This window comes from Balaenoptera ricei, chromosome 12, assembly GCF_028023285.1.
Source record: "Balaenoptera ricei isolate mBalRic1 chromosome 12, mBalRic1.hap2, whole genome shotgun sequence".
Lineage (NCBI taxonomy): Eukaryota > Metazoa > Chordata > Mammalia > Artiodactyla > Balaenopteridae > Balaenoptera > Balaenoptera ricei.
The window spans coordinates 80644751-80669036 of record NC_082650.1 but is presented as its reverse complement, the minus strand read 5'-3'; the positions used below and the strand labels follow the sequence as shown (position 1 = coordinate 80669036).

Genomic DNA, 24286 nt, shown 5'->3' with positions numbered 1-24286 from the left:
ATGGCTCCATGCCAGGGTTCCTTCCACAGTGCCAGCCAGCCTTCTCTCTGTGTGAGCAGATTAATGTCAACACGAGACCCAAAGAAATTAGAAGCAGTGAGACTCAGACTTGGAACAAGTTCTGGCTTTCTGATAAGGAAGTCATACACAACTTCACTCTCAAAACCCCAAGGACTTGAATTGAAAAAATATAACAACAGTGTTTTAATTAATCTTGCTTTGTCCAAAGATATGTCAGCTACATAACCTACAGACTAGAACCAAAATTTTCAATTTAAAATATTTAATCCAATACCTAGAAGACACTAGAGCCAACCACACATATAAAAAACTTTAAACAATTCTAAATCAATTTATTTTAATGAGCCTCCCCTAACTTAATACCAGGAATCCCAGTTTGTAAGAAATCAAATAAATGACTCTGACCTTCTTCAAGAATTGAAAAATGGTTTAGAGAAGTAAATTGTTCTATTTGGACAGTTAGTCAATTGTCAAAGTTAATATAGCTCTTAGAGAAACTGTCTTAACCCATTAAATTATGAAGCAATCTAGAGTGTCCTCTAGGTCTCCTTCTTATTCTCGACAGATTAAATAAATAATTTAGAAGTAAATTAATATACGGGAGAGCACAGCAGCTCTACATTTCCCAATGGGGCATTGCTCACATGAAAGACATGTGAGTAGTGACCCCTAGAATTGAGCATTACAGTGTCCCTGACAGTTCAAGGATAAACAAGATTTTTCAGGACTACATACTGTTCTGCCTGTCATACTCATAAACTCTGTCCTTGTCCATAGATGGGAAAGGTAGTCAGTTAAGCACTGTGATTTTTGGAAGGAAGACAGGCAATTCAGAAGGCATGAAATTCTACCTCAGATATATTCCTTTGAATTGAGGCTCTTTTTTAACCCCAAATACCTGTTTATTACTTTTATTATTATTAACACTTACACAAACACTACCCATCTATGGTAGAAACATTTTAAAACACAAAGGGAAAAAATCCATAATTCTATCACTTAAAGAGGCCTCTTCCGGCCTTCTTTAGATAGTATACACCATCACCCACACTGGATCTCTCTCCCTTAGTAGGTGTGGCTTCTGTAGTCGCTGAGGTGATGAAGACTAGGAGATGCTGAAGAGGCCTCAGAAGGCAGACAGTGACACCACCAGCCAATCTCAAGGGATGTGTTTTTTGACCATGACATACATGTATCTCAAGAAACCACCTCCCACAGAATAATATTTCCCAATCTTCCCAAGTCTTGTCCATACCACTTCCACCCCTATAACTCTGTATTTCATATTATATGACAGGGGTGGGATCTTTATCAGAAGAAATGAAAGAAGTCAGGAAACTTCATCCCCAATTTGAAGATGCTTGTGTTTGACCATCACCTCTATCTTCTTGTGAGCTCTTGGTATCCATTGATGTTTAGCATCTTCCCCAAAACACCAAAGCCAGGCTTTAATGATAACTCAATGCCAAGGAGATATCTGGGATTCTACCCCATGAGCAGGACCAGTACAATGGATATAAACAAATATTAAATAAAGACCACATATTGAGTTGGAGAAGATGAAAACCCTTCTTAACAATAAGAAAAGGTAGGGTTTCACTGGGTGATCTAGTGGTAGAGGGATTGACATCACTTAATACTGGATAACAGGGAGCTTAAAAAATATTTAAACCTGAAAAACTCATGAAGAAATGGAGGAAGACAGCAAAATCTCTCCAATCCCAGCTGATTATTCTTTCTTTTAAACATTGCAAAATATATTTTGTTACAAGCACAAGAATTAAAACACATTATGACTATTTTTCCATGTTAATAAATATAATTTTCAAACATGAGTATAAGTAGTCTAATCCATGGATATGCTACAATTTATTCAGCCAGTCCCAACTGTTGGATATTTAAAGCTTTCCCAGTTTTTGCAGAACCATAATAAACAGACCTGTATGTAAGTCTTCAAACATCCTCATTATTTTATGAATTTCTGAGCTAAGGAGTATATGCACACTGGAAGGGCTTCATTACATATTGCATATATAATTACATATAGTATATTTCATATTGACCTCCCAAAAGTCAGCACACTCGTGACAGCCTTGCATTAGAGTACTTGCCTCCCCACAGCCTCCCCATAATTAGCTATTATCCTAACTCTGAATTTTTAACTAATTTGATAAGTATATATCCCCTTATTTTGTTCACTGATCAGAGTTTGCCAACCTCTGGTTTAAGGGATTCCAATATAGCACTTGCAGAAAAGAAACTACTAGGCTGAGGAGAGGCAAGCAAGGAGGCAAAGAAGAACTAAGGACTTTGAAGAGGGTAGAGCTACCACATCACAGGGGAGGAAACCTGCCAGAGGGTAACAGACCCCCATCTGGTCTGTACAAATGTCCCAGCCAGGTAAGGAGGTAGATACCCGAGGATGTGGCCAGAGTTGCCACGGAAACAGCCGTTAGGTGGGAGGCAGGAGCCAGTCCACGAGGGCCCCTGAGGCCAGCCCCACGGGCCATCTACACACTGACCCACTGAGTTCCATGATGAATACAATGGATTGAGTACTGGAGCCTGGAAAGGGAGGGTCTTTTTGTCACCATCACTTCAATAGGGTCCCTCCAGCATCCTGTACTGACAGATTAGCATCAAGGCAGCTGTCAAAGGAGAAATGTTCATCGGGTTCAACCATTGTTTCACAAAGCAGGGCACAGAATGGTGGATTGGGCCTAAGAGACAATGTATTTAAAACTGGTGTATAGGTATAATATTTCTGAGTGACCCAACTTGATTCGAAGGTAAACCTTAAAAAATACAAAGGAAGGGCTTCCCTGGTGGCGCAGTGGTTGAGAGTCTGCCTGCCAATGCGGGGGACACGGGTTCGCGCCCTGGTCTGGGAAGATCCCACATGCCGCGGAGCAACTAGGCCCGTGAGCCACAATTACTGAGCCTGCGCATCTGGAGCTTGTGCTCCGCAACAAGAGAGGCCGCAATAGTGAGAGGCCGGCGCACTGCGATGAAGAGTGGTCCCCACTTGCCATAACTAGAGAAAGCCCTCGCACAGAAACGAAGACCCAACACAGCCATAAATAAATAAATAAATAAATAAATGGATTATCACGTTTAAAAAAAAAAAAAAATACAAAGGAAAAAAAAAAAAACTTAGCATGTCCTTTTACTCTAAATATTAAGTCTTGGCAAGACTTTTGATAGACTATTAGTTTAACTGGTAAGTGCCCAAACTAGCAACTGTGGTAAACTGATTGTATAAATGATTTCAATTCTTCACTCCTCTCTTTATCCACATCTTTTGCCATGTGCCTTTACAGTTTTGCTCCCTAAAAAGGAAGAATGAATTTCCTTACCATTTGAATCTAGGCTGGTCTTGCAACTTGCTTGAGCCAACGGGATGTTAACAGATGTGACGCAAGCAGAAGCGTGAAAAAGTACTTTTATGACTCTGCCCGCCTCTTGTCCTCTGCCATTGCCGTGAAAAAATATCCAGGTTAGTCTACTAGAGGACAGTAGACCCATGGAATCAAGCCAAGTTAGCCGCTGGGATAAGAATATCCATACCAACCAGCAGTCTGCCGACGCCCCGTCACGGGAGCGAGACTAACCGAGAACAACAGAGTTGCCTAGTTGCCCTGTGTGGCTGGCCACAGACACATGAGCAAGCCCTGCGAAGCCCAGCCCAGGCCAGGGAAACCACAAATCTGTGCATTAAATAAATGCTTATTGTTGCAAAACACTGGGGTGTTTTTGGTTGCTTGTTATATAGCATTATAGTGATAACAGGTAACTGATATCCTGCCTTTCTCTATGTTAACAGAAAAGATCAACATGATTTGTACATCCCACAGGTATATGGATAGTTGATGTTTCACTACAAAATTTGAGGTCATTCCCTGTTTTCCCACATTAAAAACATCCAACCTCTGCTTTGAAGTAATGAGTAGGTGTATTGTAAGGCAGGGTGAAAGCTTTTCCCAGGAACCATCTTTGGAGCTGCTAGGCATGAGAGTGAGTAAACTGCTATAGGTTCCGTTGAGGCATAAAAGAAGAACCCAGCATCTGTAGCTAAAAGAGGAGTTCCTTTCATCTTTAATCCCTGCAGTTTACAACCCCCTAGCATATGCATACAGACACCCAAACTCACCTTCTCAACCTGAAAAGGACCTAACATAAAATCCATGTAAAACAGTGAATATAAAAACATTTTTTCTTCACTCCATTCCTACTAGGCCATTTCAGGGATCCCCCTCAACAGGGTACCTCCTTCCACAGGTATTCAAGATCCTCACGCCACGCCCTGGCAGCCTCCTGTGGCCTCCCGCCCTTTCTCTCTCTCCCACTCCTAGTTTCTCTCCATCTTACCATATACAAAACCTGCTCTCAGCTGTAAGCATCTACAAAACGCATACCCATGGAGGTTATAGTGACTGATATCTTACGGGCAATGGTATCTTACCAGGGAGAGGATATAAGTGCCCAAGATAGAATGATGGGCATCATGAGCGAAATAGGGAGGAAGACGGGTTACATCTGGAGGATTAGAACGCTTCCCTGGCATCCTGGGCAAGCACAGCCAGAGGAAGGGCTGGCTTCATGGGCATGAGCCCTATTCAGTCACACAGAGCCCTGCACTTAGAAGAACACCAGACTTGGTGTCACGCTCTGCTGTAACTCTTCCAAAGGGCTCTGCACTTGTATTTTGCACAAGGCCCCACACATTATGTAGCTCCATCCATCCAGAGGTAACAGGCAGGTCTGCTCCTCATCAGATGTGTTCCGTCTTATACAAAACAACAGGTTTTACGTATGGAAATCATTTTATGTACAGTCTTCCGGGTGCTATTGATTTAATAAGCTACCAAAGTCTAATCCTCTGGTATTTTAAACCTCATTTTTTCTGCTTCTCCATAATCATCCATATAACAGCACGTACACTCTTAAAAAAAGAGTTGAAACAGAATATTGCTAAAAGTCTGAAAATGATCTCTGATAGGACGGTTTTGATCTCCCCCAAAACAGAAGACATTGACCATAATACTCCAGCACCATGTTAAGTGTACAGCTGGGACTGCTGTATAAATCCTTATCTTTCTTGCTTTAGTTTCGCATTCTGTTCTGTGGCAGAGAAAATGAAGATCTAAAATGCAATTTTTCCCTAGAGGTAATTATGTACTATTTATTAGACCTACGTTGTGTGTTAGGTATCTAAAAGAACACATAAAAATGACCTCACTCTAAAATAGCCTTTTAAAATTACAGGCACACCTCAGAGATATTGCACATTTGGTTCCAGACCACCATAATAAAGCGAGTCACATAAATTTTTCAGTTTCCCAGTGCATGTACAAGTTACGTTTACACCACACGACAGTCTATTGAGTGTGCAATAGCATTATGTCTAAAAGAACAATGTACATACCTTAATTTAAAAATCCTTTATTGCTGAAAAACGTGACGCATCATCTGAGCCTTCAGTGAGTGGTAATCTTTTTTGCGGTGGCGGGTCTTGCCTTGATGTTGACGGCTGCGGACTAAGCAGGGTGGTGGTCACCGACGTGGAATGGCTGCAGCATCTGCCACAGCGACGGACTCTTTCTTTCGAGAACTATTCCTCTGTAGCCTGCAGTGCTGTTTGACAGCATTTTACCCACAGTAGAACTTCTTTCAAAATTGGAGTCAGTTCTCTCAAACCTTGCCACTGCTTTATTAACTAAGTTTACATAATATTCTAACTCCTTTCTTGTCATTTCAACAATCTTCACGGCATCTTCACCAGGAGCAGATCCTGTCTCAACAGACCACTTTCTTTGCTCACCCGTAAGAAGCAGCTCCTCAGCCATTCAAGTTCTATCCTGAGACTGCAGCAATTCAGTCACATCCTCAGGCTCCACTTTTAATACTAGTTCTCTTGCTGCTTCCATCACCTCTGCAGTTACTTCCTCCCCTGAAGGCTTAAACCTCTCAAAGTCATCCATGAGGGTTGAAATCAGCTTCTTTCAAATGCCTGTTAAAGTTGGTATTTTGACCTCTTCCCATGAATCATGAATATTCTTAATGGCATGTAGAATGGTGAATACTTTCCAGAAAGTTTTCAACTTACTTTGCCTGGATCCATCAGAGGAATCACTATCCATGACAGCTATAGCATCAAAAAATGTATTTCTTAAATGATAAGACTTGAAAGTCAGAATTACACCCTGATGCATGGGCTATTAGCAGGCAGGAAAACAACATTAATCTCATTGTACATCTCCTTCAGAGCTCCTGGGTGAACAGGTGCATTGTCAATGAGCAGTAATATTTTGAAAGGAGTATTTTTTTTCTGAGCAGCAGGTCTCAACATCAGGCTTAAAGTATTCAGTAAACTATGTTGCAAGCAGATGTACTATCATCCAGGCTTTGTTGTTCCACTTACAGAGCACAGGTAGAATAGATTTAGCATACTTCTTAAGGACCCTAGGATTTTTGGAATGGTAGATGAGCATTGGCTTCAACTTAAAGTCACCAGCTGCATTAGCCCTTAACAACTAATTAAACTTAATAGCATTTGCACAGCAAAGGAAACCATAAACAAAACGAAAAGACAGCTTACAGTACAGGAGAAAATATTTGCAAAAGATGTGACCAACAAGGGATTAATTTCCAAAATATACAAACAGCTCATATAGCTCAATATCAAAAAAAAAAACAATGCAATCAAAAATGGGCAGAAGACCTAAACAGACATTTCGCCAAAGGAGACATCCATATGGTCAACAGGCACATGAAAAGATGCTCGACATCACTAATTATTAGAGAAATGCAAATCAAAACTACAATGAGGTATATCACTTCATGCCAATCAAAATGGTCATCATCAAAAAGTCTACAAATAAACGCTGGAGAGGGTGTGGAGAAAAGGGAACCCTCCTACACTACTGGTGGGAATGTCAACTGGTGCAGCCATTATGGAGAAGAGTATGGAGGTTCCTTTAAAAACTAAAAATAGAGTTACCGTATGATCCAGCAATCCCCCTCTTGGGCATATATCCAGAGAAAACTCTAACTCAAAAAGATACATGCACCCTAATGTTCATAGTAGCACTATTTATAATAGCCAAGACATGGAAGCAACCTAAATGTCCATCGACAGATAAACGGATAAAGATGTGGTATATGTATATATACAATGGAATATTACTCAGCCATAAAAAAGAATGAAATAATGCCATTTGCAGCAACATAGGTGGACCTAGAGATTATCATACTAAGTGAAGTAAGTCAGACAGAGACAGACAAATATCATATGATATCACTTATATGTGGAATCTAAAAAAAAGATGATACAAATGAACTTATTTACAAAACAGAAATAGACCCACAGACATAGAAAACAAACTTATGGATACCAAAGAGGAAAGGGAGGGGGGAGGTATAAATTTAGAATTTGGGATTAATAGATACAGACTACTATATATAAAATAGATTAACAACAAGGTTCTACCATATAGCACAAGGAACTATATTTGATATCTTATAATAACCTATAATGGAAAATAATCTGAAAAAGAATGGATGTATACATGTATAAATGAATCACTTTGTTGTACACCTGAAACATTGTAAATCAACTATACTTCAACAATTAAAAAATTTTTTTTAAGAAAACAGAAAAAGAAAAAGAAAAAAGAGCATTGGCTTCAACTTAGTCATCAGCTTCATTTGACCCTAACAAGAGAACCTGTCCTTTGAAGCTCTGAAGCCAGACATTAACTTCTCCTCTCTAGCTATGAAAATTCTATATGACATCTTCTTCCAGTAGAAGACTGTTTCATCTACATTGAAAATGTTGTTTAGTGTAGCCACATTCATGAATTATCTTAGCTAGATCTTCTGGATAACTTGCTGCAGCTTCTACATTAGCACTTGCTGTGTCACCTTGCACTTTTATGTTAAGGAGATAGCTTCTTTCTTTAAACTTCATGAACCAATCTCTGTTAGCTTCAAACTTTTCTTCTGCAGCTTTTTCACCTCTCTCAGCCTTCATAGAATTGAAGAAAGTTATGGCCTTGCGCTGGATTAGGTTTTGGCTTAAGGAAATGTTATGGCTGGTTTGATCTTCTATCTAGACCATTAAAACTTTCTCCACATCAGCAATAAGGCTACTTCACTTTCTTATCATTCATGTTTTCACTGGAGTAGCACATTTAATTTCCCTTAAGAACTCCTCCTTTGCATTCACAGCTTGGCTAACTCTTTGGGACAAGAGGCCTAGATTTCAGCCTATCCTGGCTTTCAACATGTCCTAGGCTTAATCACTTCTAGCTTTTGATTTAAAGTGAGAGTTGTGCAACTCATCTTTTCACATGGACATTTAGAGGCCATTATAGGTTTATAAACTGGCCTAACTTCAATATTGTGTGTCTCAGGGAACAGAGAGGCCCAAGAAGAGAGAGAGATATGGGGGGAGAGCTGGTCAATGGAGAAGTCAGAACACACACATTTGTCTATTAAGTTCATCATCTTATATGGGCATGGTTCATGGCACCCCAAAATAATAACAATAGTAACATCAAAGATCACTGATCACAGAGGGCCATAACAAATAAAATAATAATGAAAAAGTCTGAAACATTGCGATAATCACCAAAATGTGACACAGAGACACAAAGTGAGCAAGTGCTGTTGGAAAAATGGTGCCAATAGACTTGCTCAATGCAGGGTTGCCACATACCTTCAATTTTAAGAAACACAGGGTCTGCGAAGTGCAATAAAGCAAAGCACAATGAAATGAGGTATGCCTATACCTCTTGGTGTAATATTTTTGTCACTCTTCCCGGGGCTATAAAGCCCAAGGAAGGGAATTTCCTAGAAGTGTCATTAATGCTGGTAGGCAACAACAAATATGCTCACTGGGTTTTTTTCCATAGCTTCTCCTTGTACTTGTTTTATTTCCTTCTCTTATGGAACATTCCCCCACAGTCCATTCACATCCCATCAATATAAGGGAGAAAAGTCCAACCCTTGGACTTTGGTTCCTCCTACTTACAAACGGATGCGGCTGACTACCTGCCTGTATAACAAAATGACACACAAACTCCCATTCTTCTCAAAATAGTTCCACCACTAACCTGCTAAAGAGTCTGGAATTCCAACTTCTAGGGTCATACCTTTGTAGTAGGAATTATCATCAGAATGATTGTGAAAGTAAAACTGATACCTGGAAAAGGCAATATATTCTATACAATATTGAGCAGGAAACAGTTAAGTAGTAAGATCTCCTCCACTCTTCCCTGAGTTTCTCTTAGATAATCAGAAGAGGTCAATGATGTTAGGGGTGTATCTTCTTGCTGCAAGTCGAGGGATCACATACTTAATTCACATAACAAACAGGAGGTGACTATTTCCACTAAGAGGGGCTTAAATAATCTTCCCATTGATGCAGCCCCTGCAGGGCCCAATTGTAGCAGACAATGCAGATTGTGGTAGAACACAGAAAATGCAGCCACTAGTGAGAGAAGGAAGGATCAAGACAAAGATAATGTTACCGAGTCCAAGCTTATACTGCTTGCCACACGACAGGCCAATAAATCAAAAGAAGAGGTGCTGGGCAAGAAATAGCAACTTTATTCAGAAAGCCAGCAGACCAAGGAGATGGTGGACTAGTGTCCCAAAGAACCATCTTACCCAAGTTAGAATTCAGGCTTCTTTTATACTAAAAGGGACGGGGTGTGACTGATTATTACAAACTTTTTCATGCCAGCCAAGAAGGTATGTGATAATTCTTTGTTCTTGCAGCTGCCCACTAGGTCTGATCATGATGCTCCTATAAACCTCCAACAAGACAAATGTTATTCTCTGTTATAAGTGTTATACCATTAAAGGTCAAGCCTGGGAGGCAGAGCCTTGAGAAAGTGCTATTATGTATATTTCAGGTTATAGTCAACGTTCTTTTACAAAAGGTACAGAGCCAGCATGACTAAGCACAGGCAACAGAGCACAAAGGTTAGAGCTAAAGGAATAGATCCAATATGGAGTCAGGTTGGTTCTCTATTACAATAAATCTTGGGCTACAGAGAAAACTGAAGGGCCAAGCAGGCTGTAAAATCTATTTCTACACTAACAGGGAATTGAACTGCCTGAAATTCTCAGACCATATCAAAAAGAAGCAAAGCCTTTTTTTAGCATGAATTTTGATCACTGACAGAATCATAGTCTAAGGGATGACTGCAAACAGTAAGGAATCTAAAATGAGAAAACAAAAACCCAGTGCAAGTATCATAGAGCAAACTTTTATGGAATACACAGAGGATATCAGAATAACTGAGACAACACAAGATGTGTGTAACCAAGCAGGACCCTATAGGGCCTTCCCAGGACAAACGCCTTGCCCATATATCCTGCTTTAGTGCCTCTCTGAAGTACCCAGATAACAGTATCCAATACACACTTCCTGAGTTTTTTTTACAGGTGCTAAAACACCCACCAAATGGAAGCTGTTAACTATTTGATGACCATGAGCTCATAGCCCCCAGACCTACTGGAGCCTAAGGACTGATAATGTGACACCGCCCTGTTACCTCACCATCAACCAGTCAGAGAATTGTGCACGAGCTGACCACATACCCTGCAACTCCCACACCTCACCTGGCCTTTAAACATGCTTTGCTTTATCTTTAGTTTTTTAAGGAACATCCATGCTCTTCTCCATAGTGGCTGTATCAATTTATATTCCCACCAACAGTGCAAGAGAGTTCCCTTTTCTCCACACCCTCTCCAGCATTCATTGCAGCACTATTTACAATAGCCAGGACATGGAAGCAGCCAAAATGTCCATCAACAGAAGAATGGATAAAGAAGATGTGCTACATATATACAACGGAATATTACTCAGCCATAAAAAGGAATGAAATTGTGCCATTTGCAGAGACATGGATGGACCTAGAGACTGTCATAAGAGTGAAGTAAATCAGAAAGAGAAAAGCAAATATCATATAATATCGCTTATATGTGGAATCTAGAAAAATGATACAGATGAACTTATTTGCAAAGGAGAAATAGAGACATAGATGTAGAGAACAAACATATGGATATCAAGGGGGAAGGTGGGGGGTGGGATGAATTGGGAGATTGGGATTGACATATATACACTACTATGTATAAAATAGATAACTAATGAGAACCTACTGTATAGCACAGGGAACTCTACTCAGTGCTCTGTGGTAACCTAAATGGGAAGGAAATCCAAAAAAGAGGGGATATATGTATATGTATAGCTGATTCACTTTGCTGTACAGCAGAAACTAACACAACATTGTAAAGCAACTATACTCCAATAAAAATTAAATAAATAAATAAAAATGCTTTGCTGAAACCTATAGGGGAGTTTGGGCTTTTTTAGCACTAACTGTCCCAGACTCCTTGTCTGGTGCCTTATAATAAATGCTGTACTTTCCTTCATCACAACCCAGTTCAGTAGATTGGCTTTACTGCCTGAGGGCAAGTGGACCCAGGTTTGGTTCAGTAACATGTGGACAACAGATCAGAGCAGAGACTATTCCTTGGGTCACATCTATCTAGAATGAACTGAAAGATGATAACACAACTGAATAATATTTGTATTTTTTAAATTAATGCATGTTAATTAGCTCAAATTAATATTTTTACTTATTCCAGAGACTAAATGTAAGACAACAAACTTCGGTTGCCTTCATAAAGTTCTTAGTTTATAAATCCCATTAAATCTTTAGTATTAAAATATCAGCATAAAGATAGACCTGTTTACCAGTGGAAGTCATTCCAAGAATGCAAACTCCATCTCCATCTCCAATATGAGAAATGGCTGCTAAGTTCAGCACAAGGGAAATTGGAATGTGGGAAGCTTTCAAGAAAGTACTTTATGTCTGTAAATTTCGGACAGTTGAAAAATCTTAGTAGTTCAAAGTTAGTGGCACACCCAGAGAAGAGCAACAGAGAGTGATGACTGAGGAATCACATACGCATACAAAGCAGCCTCATGACAAGGCAGGGTAGAAGACATATATTCTATATCATGCGCATATCTGAAGTTACTTGGCTCTGTTGGCTGAAGTAAAATAAAGGTTTATAGAAGGCATATGCACTCAAACTTGTTTTATAAGGAAATTAAGTAGAACGTCCTGGTCTGGGGAAAATTCAATTCATCTAAAGGTGTGTAAAAATTAAATGAGAATCAGCATGAGATTCATATAAGTATATAATAGAAAAATAGAGGAAAGAAGCATGAAAAACATATGACAGATGAAGAATATTCATATTAATGTTGCCATTGAATAGATGAAAAATGTAACCAAATATAAGCCATAGATATAAAACACTTAGTAAAACAAATGCCTGTATAAAGTAGGGCTTCAAAACAGAAGGATGCAAGATCAAGGAAGATACAGTGAAACAGCAAAATTAGTGAAAGATAAGTTTGCAAAAACACAAAAAAAAAGTAAAAGAAAAAATAAAGCCCTTCCAAAAATTAAGACCACAGGAGTCATGAAAACAATGCAGGCACATAGACAGCAGGATTGAAAGAATACATGTTTTTAAAAAACTTAAGTGAAAATGATTAAAGATCAGAGGGAAAATGAGAGCTATGAAAGGCAAAGGAAATTCAACATACATATAATTGATATTCCTGAGAGTGGAAATAAAGGGAATAGGAAAATATTCAAGTATCATTCAAAACAGCTTTGCAGAAATAAAATAAGACTTGAATCTACAAACCGAAAAAGTACATCATGTCTCTGGAAAAAATAACACGAAATGATCACCACCAAGATTTATCTTAGTAAATGCATCAGTCAGAGTCCATCGAGAGACAGAATCCATGCAACAATTTGATCACAGAAAGTTTCATACGGGGAATTATGAATATAACAGGAGATTGAGGTAATAAGGAATGGGCAAGTAAGAAGTGAAGATAACTCTAATAAAAACAGGAATAGCAGTTATAAGGAGCAGGCCCTACCCTTAGGGCTGAGGGAGGAAGAGGCACCCTCCCTACCCTGCACCAGAACTAAAATCCAGACCTCGCTGGAAGAGACAGAACGTGAGCATGGCTCGTGGGATGTTGAAGTCACCGAGAAGTAGCGCCAGCAGAACCTGCTGAAAATCCACCCTCTGGGAAGACGATCCACAGGGAGGCGCTTTGCCTTCAAACGCACCGCAAAGCTTCCGAAGAGAGCGCCAGGAGAAGCCATTCAACGGGGGAGGTGTCTTGTTGGTGGCATTACACTGAGAAGACACCCAAAGGGTACTCAGGGGAAGCTGCTGGCCACTGGGTGCTGCTGGTCAACAGGCATGACAAAAGCCAAGTGCCGAAGAAGTGGTGCACCGTCAGATCCGGGCACCAGAGAAGCCACGTACTACAGGAGCCTGGCAACGGGCACTGCAGAAGCTCCTGGCGCCGTGGGATTGTCTGGAGAAGCTGCATGCTGCAGACGCCGTCCGCACGTTCAGAACCAGGCCGGGAGAAGCCACCCACACGGCAGGAGCAAGGTGCTGGAGAACCCCTTTGCCCCACAGAAGCCCGGCAAGAGGAGCACACTTTCTCCTCCTGTGCCCCTCCTGCACCCCCTACAGACGAAGCTCAACATTAAACCATCTGACAAGAGAGAAATATTCACAGGTCTCCTGCTCCCCACGCCGGGGCCTAGGGGCCTAGCAACCTGCCAATGGGGACTTAGGTACTTTAGGACGGACAGTGTTGTCTTCATGTTCAATTTTTCTTTTCCATATTTGGAATGAAATTATCAATACAAAAAATTATCTCCTCATGTATTCTGTGGTGTTTTCTCTCTTCAGAGGTAGCGGGAAATGAAGAATGGGTAAGAGAATAGAATAGAAAAGGATGTCTTTGTTTAAACTGATAATAAAGTTTCCTTCCTAACTGTGAAGTTATCTTCTGAATAGCTAGCTGAGAAAGGAAAATAATGCTTCCATTGCTAAGTTTCTCTGTTTACTGGACTACAGGGTGATTTCTGTGTGAAATCCCCTTTCATGTAACTAGTCTGTCCCTAAGGGCACTCAGGAGAGTTGACTCACACTGAGGAACTCATAACCCCGGGAGGAAGCTCTTGCTGGCTTCTGCGTGGGGCTGGGGGTAGACCCACACTGCCAGCTGCCCTGTCTGCAGCTCACGTTCACTGCTCTCCTTCTGTTTTCTTCTTAAGGAGTGCTGGCACGTGGAATATCCAGAGCCAAATATCCAGAAACAAAAACACAACACTAAATTTAAGACAAAAAAAGAATCTTGCTAGAAGCAGGGATTTTATAAATTCTTAACCAAGGGATTGAGAAGCCAGCAGAGTCTGACAATGCTTCTTTCAAATAAAAAGATTTTTAAACATATATGTTTAAAAGCTATAGCTGGGATACCAACCCAAGGTTGAACACTGTTTTACATAAATTAATGAGTAGAACTTAAATATTGATAAAAAGCCCTACCCAGATGATAGTGTTATATTTTGGGAGTCTGAGTGTTACAAGAGGTTTTGGGAAATAATATATAGAAAGGCACTTTTTATGGTTACAGGAAAAACAACAGGAGAGTCACAAGATACGGCACAGATTTAAATCTGACAACCAGTTTCCTTTCCTAAAACTGGATCTGGATTTATTTTCAATCGTTTTAAAGAATATGCTCAGACTTCAGTTTTATCACAGGAGATTCTAATTGCTGTACTGCTCAAAAATGAAGCATTTGAGGGTTTCCCTGGTGGCGCAGTGGTTAAGAATCTGCCTGCCAATGCAGGGGACACGGGTTCGAGCCCTGGTCCGGGAGGATCCCACATGCCGCAAAGCAACTAAGCCTGTGCGCCACAACTACTGAGCCCGCGCGCCACAACTACTGAAGCCCGCGCGCCTAGAGCCCGTGCTCTGCAACCAGAGAAGCCACCGCAATAAGAAGCCTGTGCACTACGACAAAGAGTAGCCCCCACTCACCACAACTAGAGAAAGCCCGTGCACAGCAACGAAGACACAACATAGACAAAAATAAATATAAATAAAATAAATTTATTTTTAAAAAATGAAGCCTTTGCGCAAATAAGCATTATACCAGAAAGTGCTTTTTCACTAAGCTTGCTAATTAGAGGCTTACAGTCCCTAGCTTTAGTCAGAACCTATTAGCCAGCATTTAAACAAAGATGTATCTGTACGGCTAATGGTAGCAAAGTGCAAATAAAGAACAGAACAGGGAATCCTGGTCTTTACGCTGAGACATTGTGGGGCTTATAATGCTGTGCATCCACTTGTGTGATCTCCACGTCAGCTAGGGACGGCCAGAGACCCCAAAGGCACTGTGGACTAATTCTTCATTCTATCATCTTGTTTAGCACTGCTTTTACTTCTAATAGCTATGTGAACCGTTGAGACATTGATATAACACATGATTTAATTGATCTTTATAACATTCATTTGTATCTACCATTTGTCTTGTTGGTAGCTGTGCTATTTAGTCTCAAAATCTTAAAGAACAAAGTGTCCCACTATGGACTGAATGTTTGTGTTCCCCACCCCCCAGATTCATATCTTGAAATCTAATCCCCAACGTATTTGCAGGTGGGGCCTTTGGGACATAATTAGGTCATTAGGGTGGAGCCCTCATGAGTGGGATTATTGTCCTTAAAAGAAGAACCCAGGAAGTTAGCTCACTCCTCTTTCCTTGATGTGAGGATGCGACGAGAAGTCAGCAGTCTGCAAATCAGAAGAGAGTCCTCACCGGAACCTGCTTCGGGACTCCCAGCCTCCAGAACAGTGAGAAAGAAATTTTTCTTTATAACCACCCAGTCTATAGCAGCCCAAACAGACTAAGACATGTCGTATCAGGAGGTAACGCCAGCCTTCAAAAATGTGCGTGTGAAATTCTAAAAGCTAAAACCAGTCAAAGTCCCAGATAACTGTGTCATTTCACCTCCTGAGCTTGATCTCCTTTTCCAAGCCCACAACTCCAACCAATTGAGCTTCTCACCATTTCTGAGTATACCTTAAGTATTCCCATAGTTGTATTTTTCTGCACAGAAATATCTGCTGCCCTTAGCTTTGTATGTCCAAATTTCACCATATCTTCATAGTCCCTAGAAATGATAGCTTTTCTAAAAAGCTTTCCCTGATTGTCCCAGCTCAAAGTGTACTCTCCACCCTCTGAACTATAGCATTGCTTCTGTACTTTTCACATGGTGTGTAAGACTTTGGATCCTGTCTATAATACATATCTCTTCTGCTAGATTATAAGCAATTACAGGCAAGAATCATGACTTACAGATTTTTCGTAGCTCTTTATATAACGTAGCATCATGCTTTGCACATATTAGATGCTCAACTAGTATTTGTTGAATCAGAAATTAATCAGCAAAGATGGCAGAGTTAGAGAGACCCTGAGCTCACTTCTTCCCACAGACACGCCAAAATTACAACTACTTACAGGGCAACCATTTCTGCGAACAACTTGAAGACTAGAAGAAAAGATTTCTACAACTAAAGATATAAAGAAGAAGCCACCATGAGATGGGTAGGAAGGGCGGAGACAGGGTCTAGTCAGGACCCACACCCCTGGGTTGTTGACCCACAAGGGGGAGGGATATCACAACTGCAGAGGCCCTCCCTGGGGAGTGAGGGATCTGAGCCCCACGTTGGGCTTCCCAGCCCAAGGGTCCTGCACCAAGAGTTCAAGCTCCAAAATATCTGACTTTGAAAACCAGCTGAGCTTACATTAGGGAGACCCAGAGGGCTGTAGGAAGCTGAGACTCTGCTCTTAAAGGGTGCACACACATCTCACACACTCTGAGTGCCAATGCAGAAGGAGCAGTCTGAAAGGTGCCTGGGTCAGCCCCACTCGCTGATCCTGCAGAGCCTCCTGGAGAGGCAGGAGGCAGCTGGGACTCCACCTGGGGACTGAGGAGCTGGTGGCAGCTGGTTTTGTGATCCTGTTCTACCACGCTGGCACCAGCACTGGAAGGCACCATTTTGGATTCCTCCCTCCGGCATATTAGTGCCAGGGACTTGCTCCACCGACCAGCACACCTGCATCAGTCACACACCACCAGGCCTCACACGCAGCTGTGTGGGGAGCCCGCCGCACCCGGCAGAGCACCCGCGGCAGTAGCAAGCGGCCAGGCCTCGCAACCAGCCGTGCCGAGGGCCTGCCCTGCCCGCCAGCAGCCCCGCAGGAGTCACACACAGCGGGGCCTCACAGCCAGCGATGCCAGGGGTCCTGGCTCGCCCACCACAACACCTGCAGCAACCACGCGAGGCGGGGGCCTACAGTCAGGTGGGCCAGGGCCCAGCCCCCCCTACCGGTGTGCTCCCAGTGCTTGGTGTAACCACAGCAGAAGGGCACACACAGCCCACGTGGAGGACAGCCCGGGAGCTTCCAGCCCTGACGGTCAGAGGGACGCGTGCTGCTGGGCTGCACAGAACCCGTCCTGCATAGGGCCACTTCTCCAAGATCAGGAGACATGAAGGATCCGCCTAATACACGGAAATAAACGCAGAGAACTAGGAACAATGAGGAGACAGAGGAGGAATACGCTTCAAATATAGGGACAAGACAAAACCTCAGAAAAAGAGCCAAATAAAACGAAGATAAGAAAACCCTGATAAAGAGTTCAAGGTAATGATCATAAAGATGCTCACCGAACTCAGAAGGACGGATGAACACAGTTAGAACTTCAAGAGTTAGAAAAAGAACCAGTCAGAGCTGAAGAATACAATAAGCGAAATGACAAATATACTAGAGAGTATCAGCAGTGGATTAGATGATACAGAAGAATGGACCAACAATCCAGATGACAGAGTACCAAAAATCACCCAAGTCGAACAGAAAAAAGAAGAATCCTTTCAAATGATGATAGTTTAAGAAACCCGTAAGACAAAATCAAGCACACTAATATTTGATTGTAGGGGTCCCAAAAGGAGAAGAGAGAGAGAAAAAGGCAGAGAACTTAAGCGAAGAAATAATAGCTGAAAACTTCCCTAACCTGGGGAAAGAAACAGACATCCGTGTCCAGGAGGCACAGTGAGTATCAAACAAGATGAACTCAAAGAAATCCACAACAAAACACATTATAATTAAAATGTCAAAATTTAAACAGAGAGAATCTTAAATGCTGCAAGAGAAAAGCAACTAGTTATGTACAAGGGAACTCCCATAATACTATCAGCTGCCTTTTCAGCAGAAACTTAGCAGGCCAGTAGGAAGTGGCACTATATATTCAAAGTGCTGAAAGGAAAAAAGTTACAACAAAGAATACTCTACCTGGCAAGGTTATCATTCAGTATTGAAGGAGAGATAAAGAGTTTTACAGAAAAGAAAGAGCTAAAAGAGTTCAGCACCACTAAACCCTCAGGTACTGTTGGTGATACTGTAAACTGGAGCACCCACTATGAAAAACAGTATGGAGGGTTCTCAAAAAATTAAAATACAACTACCATATAATCCACTAATTCTACTTCTGGGTATTTACCTCAAGAAAATAAAAACACTTATTTGAAGAGATATATGCATCCCTGTGTTCATTGCAGCATTATTTAAAATAGCCAAGATATGGGAGCAACCATCAATAGACGAATGGATAAAGAAGATGTGGCATATATATACAATGGAATGTTATTCAGCCATAAAGTAGAATGAAATCTTGCCGCTTGTGACAACACGGCTGGATCTAGAGGGTATTATGCCAAGTGAAGTAAGTCAGACAGAGAAAGTATAGTATGATTTCATGTATATGTGGAATCTAAAAAACAAAACGAACAAAACAAAATAAAACAGAAACAGACTCACAGATACAAAGAATAACTGATGGTTGCCAGAGGGGTGGGGGTTAGGTGAAATAGGTGAAAGGGATTAAGAGCTACAAACTTCCAATTAATACAATAAATAAATAAGTCACAGGGATATAATATACAGCATAAGAAAAATGGTCAATAATACTGTAATAACTTTGCATGGGGACAGATTGTTACTAGACTTGTTGTGATCATTTCACAATGTATTTAAATGTCAGATCAATATGTTATACAACTGAAATTAACATAATATTGCATGTCAACTCTACATTAATAAGTAAACAAAAATAAAAGAAATTAATCCCCCAAAAGGGATATTTAGGACATTTCTTACCTCTGAGCAGGCAGAGTTCAGTCTGACAGATGGAACCTCACGGAAGGGAAATTCACACCATTGAACAGTACCCCATCAAGGTCAACTGGAGCCTAAGGCAAAAGATAAAAATCAGTAATAATGATCCTGTCATTATTTAAAATTTTAATATTTTGTTCATTATGGATGTTTAAAATTTTAATTTTGATTATTCAAAAATTTGATCATTCAAATATTGCATTAAAATACTGTTTATCTTGATATCTGAACTTTTTGATGCCTCTTTAGATTTGGCATCTGAAGCAAGTACCTCACTCATTCACTCCAGTCCCAGCCCTCTAGTAGTCAGTTATGTGGATAGTAGCTTCAGGGATCCAGGCAATTTGTCTACTCTCAGCATGATGCTGGCCATTGTGTATGTTGGGAAAGAACCAGACAGACTACCAGATTCTCAGGCAAAGCTTCTATTGTAATGTTGAACTAGACTGTTACCTAACCCTACAAACACTATGCCAAGAGGGAAGAAAGACACAGATGCCTGGGAATGTTGGACTCAAAATCTACAGAGGTAACCATGATCATCGCTGGGGCAGTGAAAACGTTTTCATCAGAACGCAAGACTCTCCTTCCAGGCCCAACCAGATGGTAAACTGGAACTGTGGCTACACATCTTGCCTTGGAAAGGAATGGTTCAAGAACTCAGGCAAACCTGAATCAATTCATGGCATCAACCAGTAAATAGAGCAACGGATACCTGTAGGAGACATGATTGACAAAGATGGGCATATCCTTTCTAGGGTTTGGGGTTTTTTGTGGGAGGTCTCTCCAGAGAAGTTGACTTTAGTGCTTTACATCTTTACATGTGTGAGGGATATTCAAGTCCTTTGCAACTTCCCAATCCACAATTACAGTTATAGCTTATAATATCCCCCACAAAATGCAATGTAGTAAAACTGAAGTGCTTAAGTGATCCCGTCAGGCCTTTAATGATTTTATAACCAATAGTAAAGAGACATCCAAAGTTATTTTAATTCCAAACTCTCATTGTCTTAGGCCTCCTGATGTCCATCACCAGACCTAGCAGATGGATTTTTTAAAAATTATTTTTCAAAATGAATTCATTTTTATCCAGTCATGGGGAATACTGAGTCCCAAATGACAAGAGAACAACAGAGCCTCTTCACACTTTTTTATTTGTGGTTCGCTTATTTACTGTTTCGAGACAGAGAAAATCTATTGATAGACTTTTTACCCCTTGGCATTGATTTCAGAAATAAACTACTGTAACAAGAGTGTTGCCAGGTTTTAAACCCTTCTCAGTCAGCTTTTCTTTCATGTCCTGGTTGACCTATCACCCTCCGTGCTTGCAGAAGTCCAGTCACCTTCTCCAGTGACTCCAAAGACACTCAGAGCCCACCATTTACCATTTTTCACTCAAAAATGTTAGTATGGTAGCTTCAACTTATCTCCCTAAATCCCTAAAACCTACCTCCCTAAAAGTAATGCTGCTTCATCCAATTGTCTATCACCTGTAGAATGGATAAATAAACTGGTATAGTCACAACTTTACTTGGAATATTTTATAGCCATGAGAATGAACAACTTCAGCTACATGCAAACATGGTTGACTCTCAAAAACATCAAAAACATCATGTTGGACAAAAGAAACCAGACATGAGAGGACACATACTATATGATTCTATTTATTAAAATTCAAAACAGACCAAACTAATCTTGAATGGTGGTTACTCTTTGGGAGATATCATGTCTGGAAGAGGGAGGCACGGTCTTCTGGGGGGCAGGGTAGTGACAATGTTCTGTCTCTTGATCTGAGTTCTGGTTACATGGATGTATAAATTTTTGAAAATCCACTGAAAATTTTCTGAATATATGCTATACATCAATAAAAGTTTTGTGAAAATAATAATGCTATTGACAACATGACATTGCTTAAATCTATAGCTAACCAATTTTTAAATAAAGGACACTTAGAAAATAGGGTATTCCAAATATTCTTAGAAATAAAAATACATATAACTTATTCTAGTTCTATGTTTCTGGTAGAAAATTTTTTTCCTGAGCTATAAATACATATTCCTAACTACATAGTTGGAACCTAGATTCTCTTCAGGAATCTACAACTGAAAATGTCTAAAACTAAATTCATTGTTCCCCCAAAACCTACCATCTCCCCTCCTACTTTCTATATCTCAACAAATGGCACCACCATCCACTCATTTGCCCAAGTCAAAAACATGGCCTCTTCTTACTTTCTACATTTTCCTTACTGCCCAAACCAATAAACACTATGTCCTACCAAGTTGCCTCTTTAATACCATCATTTTAGTCCCCTATCCTCCATTCCCCACTTCTCTGGCTTATTCCTGTACTTCATTATTTTTGTTATGGATGATTGCAGTTTAAGGCTCCCCTGCCTCTCATCTCACCACTTTCCGAGCCCTGTACAAGCCACATAAAGATAATCAGTTTCCTTGTATGTAGCCACACTACAATTTAACCAGAAACTGTTTCACACAGACGGATCACCCACATTCTGCAACAATGGCTTTAATATGTTCTCCTCTCAAAAAATCTTTTTTTTCAAAAATATATTTTTCCAGTTCTGATATTGTAAAAATAATGAATAAATTCAAATCCGGAGGCAACTGTGGTGAGAAATTTGTGGTGATACGACACCCTACACGTCATAAAGCAAAAGATAATTGCTTTCATGCTTGTAGTGGCCATGTTTGGAGCATTTGCCCAATGCTTATGTCCACTATGAGAACCTCTCTTTTCCTATGGGAAGGGGTAAACCACCCAGCCATGTTCATACTCTTTGACTTTGGGTTGATCATTTTCTGCAGAGAAACTACTGCCATTGTTTGGAAACCCACTTAAGCTGGGCCAGTCAGTTTCTCTCCTGGGAGTTTGAATTTGGCATTGAAAGGTGGTTGATGATTATCAGTCTCCACTGGGCACTTGAACTAGGACTATGGAAGACAGAAAAGTTAGGGTATATATAGAAAGAACAGCAGAGGCAGAAGACTGGGCTAGAAGAACCAAAGGCAGTCTCTTTCTCCCACTTTCCAGTTCCTGGATGCAGTCTATACAGGCTGGAAAGACTTCCAGCTTTGGGATTTAAGACATAGCCTGATTCCTTAAAATATGTCCTTTATCTGTAGTGAATTTCCAATACTAATAAACAGAAGATCATAGAGTAAATCAATGCTAAATTCATCTAGTTATGCACCCCAAAAATCCACTTAAATATATACATTTTTCATGAATACTTTGAGTTTTTTCACTTCTATTAATGCATTAACCAAAGAATAAACCTCATAGTCTGTAAAGATGGATTGAATAGTCCAAAATGTCAAATCCTAAAATGAAAATACCAACTAGATTTCTTTATAGCAGTGTTCCCAACGTTTTTCAGGCCATACCTCACATAGAAAATGGTACTGTTTGTATGACAAATAGCAATAAATGGAATGCATGAGGCCACAGGCCCAGAAACAGCCTGGCTTCCCAAGGACTGAGAGGATCAACACCTTGCATCCATACTCACCTGTGGTGCACCAGTATGTCCCAGCACACCAGTGAGGGAGCTCTTATCTTGCATAATTGGAAACTGTATTCTTGTCTTCGAAGAGCCCAAGATGGCACTGCGTGTACAGTAATAAACCCTGAGGGCATTTAAAAATAGGATAAAGAACTTTCTGAGTGAGACCACTGAGGGAGAACTTAGAACTTAAAAAATTGCACTAACTTTGGCTCTAACAAGTACAGTAATAGTGAGGGGGGGAAAGTTCAGAGCCTTTGAAAAGGGTCAAAGTCTAATTAAACAGAATGGAATGACCACATGCAGTACTCATCTCTGTCTCCTGAGATACCTCCAAAAAGAGAGCAAAGGAATAAAAAGGGAAAACAGCACGAGGACAAAAAGAACAGCAGGAGATGCATCAGTAGATGAGATATTTTAACAAATATATTGCAGGTGGAAAGCACATGGAGAATGGTAATCGATCTAACAGGGAAAAAGAAGACCCAATCCAAAGTCTCTGCAGAGACGGCAGTTGATGAGAGCTGAGTGAGTGAATTCATCTGTAGAACCCCTGAGACACCAAAGACTTGGAGGCACCATACTTGATACTTCAGAAGTATCAGAAGGTAGATATAATACGCAAGCTGAATACAAATACTGGTTAAGTCTATATACCGGTCCCTTCCAACATCTTTCTTAACCATGCAAACACCACAGTCCCACTGCCACCACACCTCTACACTAGGCAGGACAGCAGAGGTTAATTCTCTGGGAAAAGGCTGTAGACTTGGGGAACTTAAATGCAATAGAGGGCAAAGATGTGACATGCCCTACCCCCACCCCACCGAGTCGTCTTCTATCCATATCCAGAGCAAGCAACCAAGTATTTCCCAAGTACCAGACTGGAGTACCTTTCTCTGGAGAAACCAATCAACCAAAAGAAAAGACTTACATTTAAGGATACTTACATTTAAGGATCCCCCTCATGAAAAGCCTAAAGCACCACTTAATCACTCAGCCCCACTGACTCACATGCCATTTCTTATCAGTTCCTTACTGCTGCATTCTTAAATATGAACAGACAGCAAGGGATCACTTAACATCTGAGAAAAGCCTTTACTCTGAAAGAGAGAGATCAAAACATACAGAAAGAAGGAAACCTGGAATCAGGTAGAAAATTTATTATTAATATTATCAGAAAGATAAATTATTCTATCCATAAAAACAAAAACCACCAAGAAAGGGAATGACCCAAAAATAAGAAAGGGCACTTGGAAATTAAAATATCAGAGTCATAAAAAAATCCAATTAAAAATCTAGAAGACACAGTAAACAAAATCTCTCAGAATATAAAAATGATTAGACAAAGAGTTGGGAAATAATTGAGAAAAGGGACCTACAGGATTAATCCATCAGGTCTAACATCTGAATAATAGGAGTTACAGAAAGGTGGAACAGAAACAACTGGAGAGGAGAAATTCATCAAAAAAGAATTATATAAGGAAATATACAAGAACTTGAGGACATGAGTTTACAGAGGACATGAGTTTACAATGTCCCACTGATTACTCAATACAATTAAGGAGAAAAGACTATTTATGGCA

General features: G+C 40.5%; 1 long non-coding RNA gene across 1 annotated transcript in view; it reads right to left on the bottom strand.

The window, feature by feature from the left end:
- LOC132376439 (uncharacterized) overlaps window positions 1–24286 on the bottom strand; it is a 413195-nt gene that overhangs the window by 350414 nt on the left and 38495 nt on the right. Inside the window, exon 2 of the long non-coding RNA XR_009506298.1 lies at window positions 19157–19248. This is a non-coding gene — a long non-coding RNA (uncharacterized LOC132376439). The remainder of the gene's footprint in view (window positions 1–19156; window positions 19249–24286) is intronic.